Source organism: Mauremys mutica, chromosome 12, assembly GCF_020497125.1.
Source record: "Mauremys mutica isolate MM-2020 ecotype Southern chromosome 12, ASM2049712v1, whole genome shotgun sequence".
NCBI lineage: Eukaryota > Metazoa > Chordata > Testudines > Geoemydidae > Mauremys > Mauremys mutica.
Genome location: NC_059083.1, coordinates 66,054,488 through 66,074,868, shown reverse-complemented (window position 1 = coordinate 66,074,868; position 20,381 = coordinate 66,054,488).

Genomic DNA, 20,381 nt, shown 5'->3' with positions numbered 1-20,381 from the left:
TGATTTATTTTTTTTTTAAGCTCCTAGGACCATGAAATTGACTAAAATGGGCTGTGAATTTGTTGGGCCCTGTGCAGAAGTATTTGCGTAAAACAAGCATTCTGGAGGGGATCACAGTGCCTAAATTCTCTACCTTAAACAACACTTAAGGGACTATTTTTGCTGCACTCTGCCAGTTCATGCTGGCCAGTCTTGTAACTGGAATAAACCTTGGGGGGGGGGGGGGACGGGAGTGATGCTACTGTGCTTCATGCCATGCTAACTCAAATGTGTTGCCACTCTGTTATGACACAGATGGCTAACTCAGAGTTATTTTTAACATTGTACCACTTGGTGAACTTGAAGATTAACATGTTTGTTCCATTGTTCAGTTATACTGTAACTTCTCACTGCTCCCTACCTGCAGCAGGGGCAGGCTAATGCTTGTACTAAGTGTGTGGCTGCATAGTGGCCCTTGCTTCAGTCTCATTCTGTCAGCATTTTCCTTTCCCCAGCAACAGCCTCTTGTCAGCACCCAGCTGCTTCAAGAGATCAGCTGGAGCCCGCAATGAAAAGTGCCCTGAACCCCAATCTTTTGCTGCTATAGAAACCCACACTAATCTCAACCCACCTTGTAGCTACTGGCTAGGGACCCACACTTGGCGTTGCATAGTCTGCAAAATCTAGAGCTGACTCTGGTTTGGAGCTTGTATTCAGGTGGCTCTAAGTTGAACCTTACTTAAGTCATTTTCCATTGACAGTGGTGTATTTAGTCCTCAGTTAGATCATGCAAGTTCTTGCTTGGGACAGGTGGGCCATGCAGAGCTTCACTGAAATCAGTGGGACGTTACGTGGCAGCAGGATCTGCCCATATGGATCAAGTTGCAGGTTCAGGGCCTTAGGCCTACTCAGCTTGTCTGTAAGGAATCAGGAATGGGTTCTTGTGGATTTTATTCAAAGGAAAAAAATTACTTCCTTCTGAATGATACTTGGCTTCTAGGCAAGGAATATTAACATCTTACAAGATCAAAATTCAAATTTTCCTACCAGGCCTTTGCATAAATCATTGGTAGCTGCTGTTGTGTGCACTTAACAGATCGTGCTCTTGCACAAGTATCTTACAAGGGATACTCACTATCTTGTAATGGTCATACTGGTGTACTTGCCAAGAGTGGACGTGACTTGCCCAGGCTGATCTCTCAACAATTCCGCTGTCAATACAATGCAGTGTCTGAATTACGGTACTTAGTTATACTAGATGTGTTGCTGTAGTGACAGCCCATTTTGCCTATAATGTAGGGGTTCTCAAACTGGGGGTCGGGACCCCTCGGGGCCGTGAGGTTATTACATGGGGGGTCGTGAGCCGTCAACCTCCACCTCAAACCCTGCTTTGCCTCCAGCATTTATAATGGTGTTAAATATATAAAAAGTGTTTTTAATTTATATGGGGGGGGGTCACACTCAGAGGCTTGCTGTGTGAAAGGGGTCACCAGTACAAAAGTTTGAGAGCCACTGCTATAATGGATATCTTCAGGAGACTGCACTTCCATGCAATCAATGTGCAGAGGCCTGTTTTTATGTACTGATGTAAAATTGCAGGAACTGGATTAGTGATTGTAAACATCCTTAATTCTAAGAAAGCAGAACTGACTTGTGAAAAATGGGTCAGTTGTTTATTCGGGGCTGTGTAATTTGCAGAACATATTTAAGTATCTAACTTGATTACCAGCAGAAGTGATCCTTGCATGTTGTGGAACTGACTTGTGTCTGTTTGAAGTAGAGAATGGTGCTAACTCTAACTTTTCTCCTCTCTGCCTGCTTCAGCCATATAATAGGCTTCACTCTTTCGTGGTCTGCTATGTGGAGGGATATACCCAGATTTGCTGATCAATTACCCACTTTATTTTCATCTAACTGGTAGCTGCTGAGGGCCTTTTAAATCACAGATTACATTTTATTGCAAAGACTAAGAGGGTATCCAAACACGCAAGCCACTCAGTGTTGGTATTAGATATGTGTATTTTGTTCTTAAACTATTCTGCTGGGCAATCTCATACAATTAACACAAAGTAAATGCATTAATCCATCACATAATTCTCTTCCCAGACTAGCTCTAAGCACTTCATCTGTAAGCACTCCCTTTGGCTGTGGTTCTCCTTACTGACTTTTTAGCTGAAGGGAAGCCTGTTTGCAAATGTCACTTGGAATAAAAGCCTGTGGTAAATCGAGTGACTATATCTATTCCTCCTCCCTTCACTTCCCCCAGCCATGCAGTTCAAAGAAAGTTGGCACCAGACTGGCACTTGGGAGATCAGGGTTCTGTTCCTAGCCCTGCAGTTGACTTGCTGTGTGATCCTATGAGAGTCACGGAGGGTATGTCTTCACGGCTCAGTAGGGTTTCTCTAGGTCTTGCAAGGCCATGTCCAGTGGTTCTTGTGCAGTAAACTGAGCAACAATGTGAATGGTGGGAGAATGTGTGTGTCCTTCTGAGCACATATGGGGAATAGTGAGAAGACATTAGAGGACTGTCCGCAGTCAAATGATTTAGTCTGCATCCTTGCTGCAAGGTGGATGGGTTACCAGCACAAGTGGAATTCATGCTCCAACCCGCATCTCCAGCCAGGCCAGCTTGAAAGCACCACATAACTTGGGTGAGAGGGCTTTGTGTGTGGATGGGGGAGTGGAGCAACATCCACATAAGAACCTGAGCTAGCTTCAGTGAAGACATACCCCTAACCTCAGTGCCTGATTTTTCCCATCTGCACAGTGAGAATGAGGGGCTTTCCCATGTTTATAGAGTGCTTGGAGAAGTACAGGAGAGTCGTGCTGTATAAGCTAGCCTCACATACACCAGGATAAGCAAGCGTTAGCTTCTGTGGGTCTCTTTGATGTGGCAGATTGGAAATTCTAGAGCTCCAATTTTGAAAAAGTTTTGTACTGAATAACTAAAATGCTCACTAGAGTCAGTACAGCCCTTGGGCTTATTCTAACATTCTGTTTATTTTATATTGGCCAGAGCTGCCTTGTCCTGGGTTAGAAATAAACTTCCATTGGCAGTTCTTGCAGTAGCAGCCTGGGAACAAGAAATGTCCTATCCTCTATAGTGATTATTATTTAGAGAGGCTGGGCAGAGGGAGGATCGACCCTGATCAACCATGAGCACTCAAAAGCCTGCTCCAAGGTCGGGATAGGGGTCACAGCACCTGTCAGACTCCTCCGTTTTGCCTTGAGACAGTTTAAATATGAAGGGCTTAGACAGAAAAGGAAACCTCAGGTGAATCTAGACACAGCCTCTCTTTAGCACTGGCTGCAAAAACAAATTCCTCCCCTATTCTCAACAAAGGTCCTGGCTGCCTGAGGGGTTACTTTGTGTGGCTCTAAGCATAGCTGGCTCCTGGAAGATGCCCTTGATGGAAATGAATCCTTAGCTGCTGTGGAGAAACAGTGCAACTACTCCCATGCCAAGCCCCTCTGTGTACCTGGGGGAAAGGAGGACAGGGCTGGTACTTCTTGGGGCAATTGGCCACGTGACTTAGAACAAGCCATGGGTTGTTAATTCTGGCAGGGAACCAGCCCATTGCACAGCTGGACCAGGATCATGAGAATGTGAAGACAGGGCCTTCTCCATTGCCCACTGCAGATAAGTCTCTTTCCTTACCCCTAGCTGAGCTGTACATGCATCGGCTGCAGCTGTGGATTGGGACTAGGGTCTCCGCTAAGGTAGCTTTTTGTTCCTTTCTCCCAGTGTCCCTGGTTTGGCATGCAGTTAAATTCCCCAGGTTACATGCGGAATGGCTTGGAGCTGAGTTTCTTTGGGAGGGAAAAAAGAGGGACTGTTTTAAAAGTTGTCTGAAAGCAGGCAGCTGATCCTGATGTGGTCTAATGCAGTCACTCCCAACCTCTTTGGTTTGGCTGCTGCTTTTCCCCCTCCATCCCTGGCTCCCCTTGCGCCACATCTCATTGTGGCTGTCACCATGGCTCCTTATTTCTGTCCACTTGCTCCCCCTCTCTTTTTTTCCCCATTTGCTATTCTTACTCTCTCCTCCTCCTGCCCCCAATCCACATTTGGATCTTGGCATGCCATGCCTGCTGCCACTGTTGTTTAGATTTCCTTTCTAACCTGTATAATTACAAGCTATATAGTCTGCCTGTATTATGTAAATTAACCTTTCACATCCTAGGACTAAATTCACCCCTCAGAGACCAGCAGAAATCTTCCATTAGGTTTAGTGCAAGTCAAATGCTTTTCAGTGGGAGAACTCTGCCTGTCATTCACAGGTGGTCCTGTAGCATTTACTGTGTCTGAGTGGGGTGCTTAAAGCTTCTATAAATCACTGTTATGGACATGCTCCATCTCTTTTGCTGCAGTGCCAGTCATCTACCGGGTCAACACTCAGGGTATGGCTACACTTACGGTTTGCAGCGCTGGTAGTTTGCAGCGCTGGTCATCCAGCTGTGCAGGGCCAGCGCTGGTGTGTGGCCACACTCACAGCTACCAGCGCTGGTGTGTGGCCACATTTGCAGTATTTGCAGCGCTGTTGGGAGTGATGCATTATGGGCAGCTATCCCAGCGTTCAAGTGGCCACAACGTGCTTTTCAAAAGAGGGGGGTGGAGTGGGGTCTAGTGTGACAGGGAGCGGGGGGAAAGAGAGAGGGGATTTTTGGAGCCAACACTGTGTGTTTAGCTTCCTGCATTGAAAAATCAGAACATGTTTCTGACCCCTTAGTCTTAACTCTTAATTGCAAACAGCCTGCCTCCAACACGGACTCCCCGCGGTGTACTGTGACAGGGAGCGGGGAAGAGAAAGATTGGAAAAATCACAAAATGTTTGCGAACCCTGCATCCAATGCTGTTTCCCCTGCCTCTCATTTGATCGTTCACAGCCAGGTACAGATAGCTCCTGTTTGCTGTGATCAGTGTTTGTTTTTTTAGATAAGCAGTTCAACGGAGCTCCTCCGTTCTGTTTCATTCACTCTCCCTGCCTGCCTCTCATTTGATTGTTTACAGCCAGGTACAGATGATCACAGCAAACAGGAGCTCTGTTTGTTCGGTGCTCCGGCTGCATAACAAAACAAAGAGTAATTTATAAAAGCATTCTGGGATACACCTTATACCCTGGAGGCCAATCACAGCGCTGGTGTGTGGCCACACTTGATGACCAGCGCTGCAGCACCAGCGCTGGAATCCTTATTCCCCATGCCGAGTGAGGTGTACGGCCAGCGCTGCAGCCAGGGAGTTGCAGCGCTGGAAGTGCCCTGCAGGTGTGGCCACTTACTAATTGCAGCGCTGGTGGAGGCTTTCCAGCGCTGCAAATCGCCAGTGTAGCCATACCCTTAGCCACTTTGGTGGTTCTTCATACTGAAGTAAAACAGTATGGTTAAAATACAACTAATTGTTTAAAGGAGCCTCCTTATAACCCCAAGTTCTGTGTACTTTGATAAGGCGAGCTGTGTACTTGTTTATTCAGTTTGAAGCAAGATGTTCCTTCCTGAGTGGGCAAGAATAGTTTGTCTCATTAGTACATGAGTCTCCAGAGCGATGAGTTATCTGTTTGGACTAATTCCATGGCTGACTGAGAGCCCAAGAGGAAGTGTGCTTTGTTAGAGAAAGGGCCTCTCTTGTGAGAAGGAATGTTATTCTTTGGCAGGTTATGGTCCCAGTTACATTTGCAAAGATCTTTGGGGAATACAGGCTTTCAGTTTGTCCTGAAAGTAGCAAAGGCAATGTGTTCATAGGTCATGTATTTATAAATACGGATTCAGGTCCTGACTTCCAATCACTCCATTTCTTGAACACCAAATGGACAGAACTAGTTCTAATCAATCATATGTAGGGGGAATGTGCATTGACAGCATTTTTGTCCTGTTTATCTAATCGTAGGCTGACACACACACAGCTCTCTCTATTCACAAATGTAACATACACAGCCTTCTATTTTGGTCCGTGCGCACTTGCCAGTGCTCTCAGTGCTATTTCAGTCTTGTGGCCGCTCACACCTCTGCTAATCGTCGTTGAGTTTCTGTAGCACTGTTTTAGTTTGGTGTCCTTGCACAGCGCTGTTCACAATTTTGACTTCTGCCCTTTTGCCATTCTAGTCCTAGGGATCCCTGGAACAGGGTATGTTAATCATGCACTAGGACTTTGGGTAGGAGACTAGAATCAGGTTATCAAACTTATTTTCTTTTGAAATCTAAGATGGGATTTGAACCCGGAACACTAAACATGACCATGTTAACCCATTTAGTGCCCATCCCCTCCACTTAGCCTCCTGTCCAGATAGCTGATAAACAGCTAGAATAGTGGTTGTCTTCTCTAGGAGAAGAGGTGTGTTCTTAATTCAAGGTAAACTCCTAGTAAAGACAAGACAGTTTGTAGCTTTCATGTGAGTTAGCGCGTCCGGTTAAAAGACCAAGCTCCCCGTGGGCTTTAACTTGATCTGCCAAGTTGTGTGAGAACTACAAACTGCCATGCTTTCGCTAGGGTATTAATGGGAGTTAGCTAACTCAAGAAAATCCCCCTTTTTCCTAGTGAAGACAGGCCATCACTAGCTTTGTCTTCACTGCCAAAAAATTGTCTACAGCAGCATAGCTAATGCAGTTTTTATCATGAGGAAACCAGACAGAATCAACTATGGGAAGAGGTATAGTGCTGACCTTGCCTAGCTACCTCATGCTAAAAACTACAGGTGCCTTAACTCCACTAGGATTTTATAGTGGGACAGCAAACACATGTAGTTGTCTCATTATAACACCACCCCCCGTGTGCGCACACACCTATTTTTGAAGTGAAGACAAAACTCTTGTCATTGCAAAGATGCCCAGTTAGGGATAATACTGCTAAGTAAGAGCTACTGGCAGTATCCTTTGTATACACACATGATGATTTCAGGAAACACTCCCTTGTCTGAGCAGCAACGGATTCCTCTTGCTACCCAGATGACCTAGCGCAGGGGTCGGCAACCTTTCAGAAGTGGTGGGCCAAGTCCAGGGGTGAAAGTAACTTAAAGGACTTACCGGTATGCCGGAGTCCTGAGAGGGGGCGTGGCCTCAACCAGAAGAGGCGGGGCCTTTCAAGATTTAAAGGCCCTGGGGCTCCAGCTGTGGCTGGGAGCCCCAGGGCCTTTAAATCACCCCAGATCTACCAGCATGAGCCATTTAAGTCACTGTGGGAGCCCTGCCGCCGCTACCTCGGGGCGGCAGGGCTCGGGTGGGGATTTAAAGGGCCCAGTGCACCTGCCACTGTGGGGAGCCCCAGGCCCTTTAAAGCACCACCGGAGAAGCCAGTCGAGTCCGGCACGCCGTACCGGATCATACTGACTTCCTTTCACCTCTGGCCCAGTCTTCATTTATTCGCTCTAATTTTAATGTTTTTAAGAAGGTCTCTTTCTATAAGTCTATAATACAGAACTAAACTATTGTATGTAAAGTAAATAAGGTTTTTAAAATGTTTAAGAAGCTTCATTTAAAATTAAAGTAAAATGCAGAGCTCAGCCAGGACCCAGGCAGTGTGAGTGTCACTGAAAATCAGCTCGCATGCCACTTTTGGCACACATGCCATAGGTTGCCTACCCTTGACCTAACGCGTGCTATCACATTCATGTTATGATAATGCTAATTAAGTACAAGGATTGGCAGTTCAAAGGTAAACCCCCAAATGGAATTTACAACTCGGCAGTCAAGTCCACTTGGACAGCACACTAGCTTGTTTCTTTTAAAAGGGACATGAGTTTGTCAAATACTGACATTCAACTCATGCAAGAGGAGCACAGACTGTCATAATGAACCTGTGGCTAAATCTGTCCAATCAAATTTCCCACCCCCCCTTTAGAAAAAAGTTATTCTAGAGAATTAGGATCCTAGTGCAGAGCTCATGTGTGGTGAAAGCATTTATCCATGGTTACTAGGGTGACCAGAGGCCCTGTTTTTAAAGGGACAGTCCTGTATTTAAGCCCTCCTGCAGGTGTCCCAACTTTTTCTTAAAAATCGACAAAAATTGTCCCATAATTTGTCTCTCTCCCCCCGCCCACCAAAGTCAGTACTTGCAGGTCCTGCTGCTGGCCAGATCCCTGCTTGCCAGCTGCCCACCATTTCTTTTTAACGGGCTCAGTCAATGTCATGTTAATTTGAACCTCTGTAGTACATAGTTCTGATTGATTGCCACTGAACTCACTTGAATATGAGTAATTTTACCAGGTGTCCCATATTCAAGATAAGGAAATATGTAACAATTAGGGACACCTGCAGGAGGGCTTAAATACAGGACTGTCCCTTTAAAAACAGGGCCTCTGGTCACCCTAGTAACAATGGATAAATGCTTTCACCACACATGAGCTCTGCTTACACACAGAAAGATGGCTTGGGTGTGATAAGGCCCCACATAAATTGTTAAACCAAAGAAGCCAAGTTCCTCTCCTTTCAGGCTACAGCAAGCTAACCAGTGTTTGCTAAGTGGAAAAGGACAAAAATGAATCCTGGAGAAGGGGAGACTTTCAGGCTTCTTAGAGGATTCTGCAGACAACCCAGAGCTCTGTCACAGAGCTAACTTTGAGAGCCGAATTTCCAGCTCAGCTTTTTCATGTATTGCAAGGTCTATTTACTACTTCAGCTGTGAGAGAATACAAATGCTGTGGTGGGAAATCTTAGATATTTGGTGAAATCTTGGGCCCACTGAAGATAACTTCCACTGACTTCAGTGTGACCAGGATTTCACCCCTTATGTCTGTCTTATATTGCTGGGTTATTGTATTGCACAGTATTCTTGCCAGCAAGTTAAAAAAGTATGCATTGGATGATTAGACTATAAGGTGGATAAAAAGCTGGCTAGATTGTTGGGCTCAATGGGTAGTGATCAAAGGTTTGATGTCTAGTTGGCAGCCAGTATCAAGCGGAGTGCCCCAGGGGTCGGTCTTGGGGCCAGTTTTGTTCATCCAGATAATTGATAAAGATGTTGATGGGATTAATTGCTCCCTCAGCAAGTTCACAGATGACACTAAACTGGGGGGAGAGGTAGATACGCTGGAGGGTAGGGATAGGGTCCAGAGTGACCTAGACAAATTGGAGGATTGGGCCAAAAGAAATCTGAGGTTCAACAAGGACAAGTGCAGAGTTCTGCACTTGGGAAGGAAGAATCCCATGCACCGCTACAGGCTGGGGACTGACTGGCTAAGCAGCAGTTCTGCAGAAAAGGACCTGGGGATTACAGTGGACTAGAAGCTGGATATGAGTCAGCAGTGTGCCCTTGTTGCCAAGAAGGCCAACGGCATATTGGGCTGTATTCGTAGGAGCATTGCCAGCAGATCAAGGGAAGTGATTATTCCCTTCTATTTGGCACCGGTGAGGCCACACCTGGAGTATTGCATCCAGTTTTGGTCCCCCCCATTACAGAAGGGATGTGGACAAATTGGAGAGAGTCCAGCGGAGGGCAATGAAAATGATTAGGGGGTTGGGGCACATGACTTACAAGGAGAGGCTGAGGGAACTGGGGTTATTTAGTCTGCAGAAGAAAAGAGTGAGGGGGGGATTTGATAGCAGCCTTCAACTACCTGAAGGGGGGTTCCAAAGAGGATGGAGCTCAGCTGTGCTCAGTGATGGCAGATGACAGAACAAGGAGCAATGGTCTCAAGTTGCAGTGGGGAAGGTCTAAGCCAACCTTTAAATCACCAGCCTGGGGAAGCTGGTCCAGTCCGGCATGGCGTACCTGCTCTTGCCGGTATGCTGGACCGGACCGCCTTCTTTCACCTCTGCTGCAGGGTCACCTTTCTGCTGGGGCTTTGTGCAGTAAGGACGTTACATAACGTGTGTTCTATTATACGCCTGCAGAGGAAATAAGTTCTTGGCAAAAACACAGTGTTCTGAAAAAATCCTGAGCCATAATTCTGACACCCTGTGAGAGTGCTGTGACATTCAAAGAGTGGGAGGGAGGTAGATTCGGCAGCTTGTTGAAAATGCTACTCAATTGGCGAGAGGAGATCTGACAGACTCTTTTCTCCCCAGTGCAGTATGGTTTCACACTCACCATTGTACTTGGCCAACGTGGGGTGGGATGGGGGAGAGAGCTCATTGTTTCCAGGAGCCTAACCTGTCTAAATTGTTCCCTAGGTCCACAAGGATGAGTAACATTTAAAGTAGAAAAGCTAACCCTCCCCTATTGGGAAGTCTATTTGATCTACCTTATTGTGTGTTTGTGTTTAAAGCTACTCACTGAGCAATGAGCTAGAAATGCCTTTTCTTCCTATCTGGGGGACCTCTGTACCTTTATTACTACTCATTTTCTATCACTTACCACCCTGGGTCAGAGCAATCTTTTTGCCATATGAGGATTAGAGGTCACTATACACTCCCCACCTAGGTGCACTGTCGTGCCTCAGTTTCCCTTCTGTCAGCCTGTCACATACACCCAATGTACTCCAGGTACTGAGCTACCTAGATACCACAGTGATGGATTCCCAATCTGTGGAGTCAGGGATGTGCATGGGGAAATCAAATCTTGGTTCTCTGCATAGTATCAAATCTACATCCCTTTGAATGGTAGCATAGACTCTCTCCACCAATCAGGCCAGGAATGCCATTTTAATAGAAAATCTAGAGCTGGTTTAAAAAGATGGAACCATTTTCCACTGAAAAATGCAATTTAATTGAAATACAAATATTTAGCTGGCAATGTGTTCATTGCAACAAAATCTTCAATGGCAAAACATCATTTTGACTTTCTCATTGTTTTGATGTCTAAATGTTTTGTTTCAACTTTATCATTTTGATTCATTTAGCTTTGACTTTTATGTTAATGTATTTTACTATAGTATATATTTAATATTAATGTATGATACTACTTACATTTAATATATTTAAATGTTAATGATATAAGTCAAAACTAAATGAATCAAAATGATAAAGTTGAAGCAAAATGTGACCCTATCAAAATGACACATTTCAATGCTCCTGAATGAAAATTTTTTCATAATTGTCATTTAGTAGGAAATTTGGAAATTTCTGCTTTTTTGTCCCAATTTGGAATTTTTCTTAATGTTAGGGTTTCCCACAGAATGAAAATTTGGGTTTACAACCAGCTCTAAAAAAGAACCTTTCTGAATGCATCATTTGGAGCAAGGAGAACCCTTTCTGCTATACACATTCTAATGTATGTTCTCTGTACCTAGCTGCAGATGTTTATATTTAGCAGCTATTAACATATGCTTTGTGCACTGTTCAGGACTTAATCAGTGGGCTCTACAACAGTTTGAGTGACAAGGCAATCCCCTCAGGACTAAAACAAGAAAAAAAAATAACCATCTCCTGTTAATCATTCTCAAACTGCAGCAAGCTAAATGGAACACTTGGCTTGTGACACTATACTGAGCTGCCAGGCGCTGGGGGAAAATGTCTCTTTCCTTCATGCATGCAGGGGGAAGGAGGGGAGGAAATGTCAGATCTCTGTGCCATTTAATACTGAGCACTTTCAATTCTTGATGTACTGTGAAAACATGAATTAAGCCTCACCTCACACCAGTGAGCTAAACCTCATTACCACTGTACAGCTGGAGAAATCAAGTATAGAGAGGTTAAATAACATGCCCAAGGTCTTGCTTGGCAGAGCTGGAGTTAAAAGCCAGCAGTCCCTGACTCCCAGCTCCCTGTTCAATTCACTAAACCAAGCTCCTTCACTAATGAGCATGAGCCCTGGGGTGACATCTTGGCCCTACTGTAGACAAATGGCTGGACCCTGGGGTTTTGTAGGGGGGCTGAAGTACAGACTGTGTGAAGCCAAGCCCTGAATAGAAGCATAAAAGAGTAAGACTGGAAGAAACCTCTAGAGGTCTAGTCCAGTTCTCTGCACTCAAGGCAGGAGTAGGTATTATATAGACCATCTCTGCCAGGTGTTGGCCTAACCTGCTCTTAAATACCTCCAATGATGGAGATTCCCCAACCTCCCTAGGCAGTTTATTCCAGTGCTTAGCTAGAAGGGTGAGGTCTCACTTGAGGGTTCATTGGATTGCCCTCTTTTGAGTTGTTGGACTTTTATGTTTGTTTGTTCCTGATTACTCTTGGACCCTAGTGCCTCAAAAGGGGCAGGATTGAGGCTAGGGTTGCCTGATGCCTGGTTTTCGACTGGAACTCCCGGTCGAAAAGGGACCCTGGCGGCTCCAGTCAGCACCACTGACCAGGCTGTTAAAAGTCCAGTTGTTGGTGCAGTGGGGCTCCGCACAGCTCCTGGAAGCAGTTGGCATGTCCCTGCAGCCCCTAGGGACACCGGCTCCACAGCTCCCATTGGCCAGGAACCGTGGCCAATGGGAGCTTGGTGCGTGCTGCCCCCATCACAGAGCCGCCTAGGGCCCGGACATGCTGGCCGCTTCCGGGAGAAGCGTGGAGTCCGGGCAGGCAGTGAGCCTGCCTTAGTCCCGCTGCACTGCCAATCAGGAGCCGCCTGAGATAAGTGCTGCCCAGCCAGAGTCCACACCCTGAACCCCCTGCCTCAGGTCAGAACCCCTTCCCACACCCTAACTTCCTCCCAGACCCCGAACCCTCTCCCGCACTCCAAAGCCCTCGGCCCCAGCCCAGCGCGCCCTCCTGCACCTCAAACTCTTCATCCCCAGCCTCACCCCTTCCCACACCCCAACCCCCTGCCCCAGCCCAGTGAAAGTAAGTTGGGGGGGGGGAAGAGGGAGCAATGGAGGGAAGGGGGTGGAATGAGTGGGAGTGGGGCCTCAGAGAAGGGGTGAGGCAGGGGAAGGGGTGGGGCAAAGGTGTTCGGGTTCATACAATTAAAAAGTTGGCAACCCTAACTGAAGCGTGCCTGGGCTGGAAGCTCAAACCAGTGCTACCTTGTTGCTCGCAGAAATGTGCAGCTGGGTGCGTTGTGCCCTGATCGATCGCGAAGAGGTACCACAAGGGCAACAATCCCCAAGGTCACTTCATTGTCCTTCATCAGACTCTCCTCTACTGTAATGCCCACAAGCATCCCAACAAAGGTTAAGTCGCTGATGTGCTGTGAGTGCTGCCTATCAGGCTGACAAGTATGATCTCATTGTTTCCCTGTGCTCCCCTGCTTCATCTGCTGTATCCATTGATTGTCTCATTTTATACCTAGATTGTCAATTCTTCAGTGGGGGGAGGGAGTGTCATCATTTTGTTCTGTGTTTGTACAGTGCCTAGCACAATGAGGCTCTAAGCTGTGGATGGGGTCCCAAGTAATCACTATAATCAGATTGGGCCACTCTCAGCTATTCCTGGGTCCCATAAGTGACATCTCTTGTAGAGTTAAGGTACTGCAGCATGTGACTAGGGTGGAAGGATCTGTCCCTAATGGAGCTGGGGCTCAAATCAGATGACCTAGGGGTAACTGACAATCCTGTGATTGTGGTATGCAAACTGCCAAACTTTGCATTGGAGGAAGAGGAAATGTATGTACCTGCCACTCTGATTTGCATAGGAATTAAGAGGGCGAAGATTGCGGGCTGCAGCTCCTTCCATTCATGTAAACAGCTAATGAGTGGCTTGCCTTCACCCTGTCCTGCCGCTGCCCCTACCTACTTTAATGGCTGCCAAACACTAACCATATGGGAGACCTGTTAGCCTTTCCTGGATTTGAATGCAGCCAATTAAAATAAATGTTACAAACTTGAGACTTTCCCCATAGAGGTGCTGGAGCACAGAGTTCCCAATCCCTGCTGTGGGGATTCAGCCTTTAGGGGTGGGTACTCTAAACTTCACACTCTGCTGCTTTAATGAGCCTCTGTGGTTGGCCCTGGTTTGGCAGTGCTGCTCACCTCCCATTCGGTGGTGCCTGCCATAGGTTGAGGTGGGATGCTGTTATAATGGCAAGAAGTGCATAGATAATGGAGGTGGCAGGAACTGACTGAAGTCTTGAGTAAGTTCACTGGAGCCGGAGATATGAAGTCACTAGAGCTGCACCAATTCACGTCCGGTAAGTTTGGCCCCTGTTCTGGCAAATTGACTTAGTTGCCAAAAAGTTTGGGAACCACCAACCCCTGCCTCTGGTTCAGGCAAAACATTTCTATTTTTCAAGTAAAGAAACTGCCAAATCACCCTACTAATGGCTGGGTAGAATCTACTCAGCCTACCAATCAGAGCCCCAGCCACAGTGTTATCTGACACTAGCTTCAGCAACCCACAATCCTCCCCCAAGTCTTTGGAAACTTTAGCCTCCAACTATCAGGTCTTCTAGCCTCAGTGGCGCTGGGAGGCAGCAGAGAGAAATGTCCTGCTGCAGGTGAAGAGAGAGATAGATGGGTCGTTTCAGCAATAGCTTCTCCTAGAGGGCCTCCCAAATCAGGGAATGGCCTTGGCGATCTGGATATGAATGATACCTCCACACACGCCCCTCTTACTTTGTCTACTAAACTCCCCTATTTGCTTCCCAATACTACAATAAATAGGAGCCTTTCAGTAGCGCCTGAAAATACTTTGAGTGGCATGCTAGGGGTAGGCAGTGAGCAGCTCTGCAGCCAGGAGATGGGCTAATGCCACTGATCGGAAAATAAATAGTATCAGCACAAGTGCCATGCTTAGGAGCAGGAAAGGGGTTCTGTGAATTTTACCAGAGTTCCTTCCTAAAATTTCACCATCAGCTGGGAGGAGTGATTACTGAGAAATTCCACTGATCAGAGATAACTTATCTTCCCTCAGAGGTCATACGTGTCTAAGGCCCTTCATTTTCAATTATTACTGAAAAATTTCAGGGTTTCACAATAGCTACTATCTGGTTTTTACTTTTTTTTTTCTGCCTGAATTTTAGACCACTCGAATACATGAAAATACTGATTATTAAGAGAATCCTATACATTGCATGAGGTAGATGTATTTATGCTAGTGTGTACTGTTAATATACAGTTCATGAAATTAACTATAGCATTAAACTGCTTTTACTTTCAATATGCTTACTTTTCTGTTTGTTGCTTTTATTCTGTCTTCCCATCCTCCCCTATTAACTCAGAAAACTGAAGTTAATTTTTTACACTGATTTTTTTTTTGCCCATTTTCTAAGTTTTGCAATAAACACTGATGAATCCCTGGGAAATTTTAAATAAAATAAAACCTGAAAATGAAGGGCCTTGTAAATATATCTGGGAGTAGCAATGCTTGCCTTTCAAATGGGCTGTCAGGTATTTAAGAAGTGTCATGGGAGAGATTACCAGTGCTACCCCACTATGGGTCTGTCTACACTCAGAGCTAAGGGTGTGAGTTCCAGCATGTGAAGACATACTCGAGCTATCTCTCGTTGAGCTACCCTGTCATTTTTAGCAAGCTGGTGCGAGTTTGTCTATGCAAGCTGGGACTCGCACCCCTAGCTCTGAGTGTAAACATATCCTACGGAAGGGTGCACACAATTGAGGATCTCACATGTGTATAGGCCACAGTAGGGCTCTTACGTGCACATACAAAACCATAGGGCTGCAGAAATGGGCCCTTACCTGTATCTGAAGATACTGACAAGTGCCAGGCTTGTACCGTGCTTTAACATCTACAGTGAGGAAGATGATGCATTTTGTGAGTGGGAAGCCCAGGGGATTTGTCTCACTTCAGCAGGGTAATAGGAATTGAAAGGGCAATTTTCTCCTTGTCTCATCAATGCGTTGCTTATGCAAACTGTATAGTAGCTAAGGCCACCTGACGGATACTCAAAGCAAACAGCATGGGGGTGCCTAGCTGGGAAGGGCACACAGAGGTTGGGTGTCAGCTGCTAAAACTGTGGGTCTGACGCACAGCAGGGCTCCTATGTGAACCTTGAGGGCTCAGTCCTGCCATCATTCCGACACTGGGCATTCGTTCACTTCAGTTTAGCACTGTTACTGCACTCTGGCCTAGCTGCCTACATTTGTGACTAAACAGCTGCAGAGTTCTGTGCCTCCAGATCCCTGTGCATCAACTTCAATAGCATTAAAAAGGCTCTTGCTATTTCAATAACAAGGACAGTGAGGGCATCTTTTTGAGGCGTCTGCACCTTGTGACAGCAGCGGCACTGGCAACTTTTCATGAGCTTTGTGACAGCACTTCATTTGCATTCAAAATCTGTATCCAAATACAATGCACATGCCTGTGGCATTTGCCTGTATGGTGACACCTACACTTAAAGGTCAACCCTCCCAGACAACTGACTATTGCAGCCACTTCAGAATATCCCTAAGGAACAGGCAGAATAGCCCCCAATGCTTGGGCTGCTGAAAGCCTTATGGCCCATCTTGCAAAAAGTCTGCTCAGCTAAGCAACTATAAAAATCATTCAGGAGTCCGTGCAAGGGAGGAGAAACACAGCGTGTGACCTGTGCTTGCAACATAGCCTCTTGCCTTGTTTGTGACCCAGACAGTCAACCCATGCCCAAGGTTTCAGTACAATTTAGTTCAACCTTTAGTTAAGGATCAACCTCTGCTAAGAAGCTGTTTTTAGCTGCTCCCGTGAGAGCTGATTTTAGAATACAGGTCTGGCTGTAGATAGTATCTTCCTTCAGCAGCAATAAAATCTAGCCATTACAGGATTGCATTTCTGAACTCCATGAAGTTTGGGCATCCTCAGCCTATTACTGCAAATTTCCCACGTCTCTCATCCCATAGGGGAGAGACAGTCTTGTTTGGGGCATGGGGAGACTGAGCCAGATGTGGGACAAAATGAGCCCTTCCAGACACAGGCTACATTTGGGCCATTTGTTTAACACGGTGCCAGGATTACACAGCAGGAGAGGCCCGGAGGGAACTGAAAGAAAAAAGAGTTTTTCAACTCAGCCTATGAAATCTGCTAAGCCAGCAAGTTGGGCCTTTTCACTGAGATGTGATCAGACTTAATTTGACAGCAATTTCTTAAAATATTTAAAGAGCTGCCTGGAATAAACTGATCACTTCCGAGTAGTGACCTAAATTCCACTAGCTGTAAACTTCATTAGAAAGTGGATTTGTGTGCCTGCCAGGAACAAGGCACTCTGTAATTTCATTGATCTGGCCAAGCCCATATGCTTTATGAATGCTTCCTTTGGCACATCGCAGCACAGTACTATCGAAGCTTTTTTGTTCAGTGGTTGTGTGTGTGGTGGGTTTGTTTTTCTCTTCCCAGTAAAAATGCATGATTTGTTTACCAATTGCGCTGTGAAATAGAGGAGTCAAGCCATCCCACTGGCTGTATGGACTCTGATACAACAGCCACAAAGGTAAATGTAGCTTCTGACCATCTTTGCCCAGCTTGAGACACTTTTCTCTCTTATCCAAGTCGCCCTCCCCCTCTCTCAGGCCTAGTGTTACAGGGACATGAGAGAGGTGGCCACAGTTCTCGGCAGCTGTCTGGTCATGCAGCTCTGGAGTGCTGGCCACAAGGGGTGCCACACAGCCCTGAAAAAAGCTTCCTTTGCCTCTCCCCAGCCCAAAGGACACCCCACAATACTGTACCTCTCTACATCACTTCTAGCCTCTCAACCTAGAAAGCATGGGACTCAGTCTTGCATCCACTGGTGACTACACCTCTCTGTGACCTCTGCCAGCTTCGGCAGCATTCAGCTGGCACTTTTTTATCTAGAGCTAGGCCCACATTTTCAGAAGCAGCCTCCGATTTTTGGGTGCCTCTGTTTTTGAGCACACAGCTAAAGACACCTCCTTGGGCCAGATTTCTAGAAGCGCTGAATGCCCATAGTTCCCACTGACTTTAACTGGGATGGTGGGTGTTCAGCACACAGGGTGCCTCACGTTGGGTATCCAAAAATGGAGGTACCTCAAGTCAGAGGCTGCTTGTGAAAATACTGGCCCAAGCTCTAGGCTATCAACGTGACACCTCTCACCAGAACTAAACCCACTCGAAGTGCTACATGCTCAGAGCAAGTAAAGCATAGGCCCTAATAGCACAACGCCTTGCTGCCTGTCAATGTGTCTCACTGCTGTTCTGGACTCAGGGACCCAGCTCTAGGCATGAGAAGATCCCATTCAGTCTTTGGATTCCCTGCTGATATTGTCAGCCAGGGTGTGGTTTTTATGCTGTGCATCTGTGCACTGCGAGTTGTTATGGTACCCACGTTTTACACAGACCTCCGAAGAGGATGATTGTTTTCTATTACTACTGACCTAGGCTGGTTTGAACTCTCGATCTGAAAGGGAAAGGCCCTGGAGTCATCCAGCGCACTGACCAATGAGACTCCTGTGACAGTTAGGAGATACGTCTGTGTCAAACTAGAAATTCTATTTTGTTTTGGGAATGATTGTGATCTTCCCTATGAATTAGAGCAGTGGTCCCCAACGCGGTGCCCACGGGCATCATGGCACCTGCTGGGGTATCTATATGCGCCCACGTACTGGCTGGTAGACAAGCATCTGCCGAAATGCTGCCGAGAAGCGGCAACGTCAAGAGGCGTCGTCGCTTAAATGTCGCCGAGAAACATAGGATGCGTGTCCCCCTGAGACAGTGAGTTCAGCTCAATATCGGCATGTGTGTGAAATTTTCGATTTTCAGTGGCGATGCCTCTTGATGACGCTGCTTCTCAGTGGCATTTCGGTGGTGACACCTCTTGACGTTGCCGCTTCTCAGCGGCATTTGGGCAGATGCTTGTCCACTGGCCACGGTCCTTGATGGCTCGGTGCCCGCCACACCGAAAAGGTTGGGGACCACTGGATTAGAGCATCCATTTTGTAGCAGAGGCTCAACACTTAGTAGACAGACATGAGACAGAGACATTAAGACAGAGCAATCAAGGACCATTAGCACTGAACAGCTCTTCCCTCCAATGGGTTTTCTGCCAGCAGGGCCATTGGCTTTGAATGGCTCTCTCTTCACAGATGTGGATGGGGGAGGCAGGAGCTGGAGCCTAGACCTCCCCCAGCTTGCAGCATATAGGAAAAGAGAGGACAGAGTCAGTGTTAAAAGGGGTATGTACGTTTCTAAGCAAGGGAGGCCTGTCCCTCACCATGTGCAGGAACCAACAGCTTCCAAGAAGGCAGGGAGAGCTCGGCCAAACCCAGGACTCACAGGGGTGGTGAGCTCAGGCTGAGGGGGATTTGTTGAGGAGTTCGGTGTTTTCCATAGAGCTGTACTTCTCTCTTGTGCTTTCTAAAAGAGTAAACTGTGAATGAGCAATTTCTGTGCTCAGCCTGCGTGCCTTGCTTTACAGTCACGTGGTTCCTGAAGAGAGAAATTAGACAGCCAGAGCCCCCACAGCCAGCTGGACTTGAGGGGAAACATCTCTAAGCAACTGTGGGACCTGGGAGGGCTGTACTGGTTCTAGGTGGCTGGACTGTAGGATTCCACTGCCCAAAAGGGTGCCAGACACAGGGTCTGTACCTGGGAGTGCCCAAGAGACCCAGAGCTAGAGACAGTGACCAGTCACTACCCAGACCCAAGGGGCCTTAGAAGCACATGGGATTCAGCAGTTGGATCCAATCACAACAGAGCAGTGTCTACCCTGAGAGCATGACCAGAGTAGTTTATGACACCTCCCGCTTCCTAATCTCACAGCTGGAGATCATATGAGGAGTACCCTTTCCAGCCTAGGTTGTTGAACATAACACCCTGGTTCCTTTTATGCTGTGACTTTTTGGGTAGCCTCTGCCTCCTCTTACATTCTAAACAGTGGAATATATCCACATCTATTATGAAGACCTCCCCACTTTGAGAATTCAACCTCTCTTTGTCCTAAGCACCCTTCTTACAACTGATAACCGTCCCTGGCACAGTTGGGTTGGAGATAATGTGTTTCCTCTCCCAGCCCTGGGATATGGTTGGCAGTTGAGCCTGCTCACATATACAAATTATTATTTATGTTACAGTAGCATCGACAGGCCCTGATCTAACCTGAGACCCCATGGTGCTTGGGTTATTACAAATGCAATAAGACAGTCCCTGCCATGAAAACTTTGTTCTCTGAATAAGTTGGTGGTGTGACTGGTCTCTGCACAAATTACATACAGCCTTGCAAAATTCTACTCAGCTGGGGCCAATAACTCATTTTGCCGAGGAGTGGATAAAATGTCATTTATTGCTTCAGTCTCCTCATGAAGGACAGACTAGCAAATTTATGCTGGAGCCGGTAAATTTTCATGAGAGATTTTTCAAGGCAGAATCAAAGGGAAAATACCAAAGCAACAGCTTTTTGTGCTGACTGTCTCATCTCCCCACTCAGAAGCCCAACATGAGTTTTATTTGGCTTCTCTGATTCCTGGCACAAAGAAGCCTCAGGTGCAGCAAACCTGGGCTGCTATCCCCTCCCCCATGTGTATCCCTCTGAAAGGAGCTACAAATTAAAGGCAAAACAAATGCAGATGGGATAACACAGCTCCCCTTGGAGGTAAATTGGCCTCCTCCTTCCCCAAGTAAAGTCCCATGTGATTGGACTACGAGAGTCACTGCTTTGCCTTATCAATATTATGACAATTAATTTTCATAAGCAAAGGCGGAAACCAGCACTTGAATAAAGAGCTGGC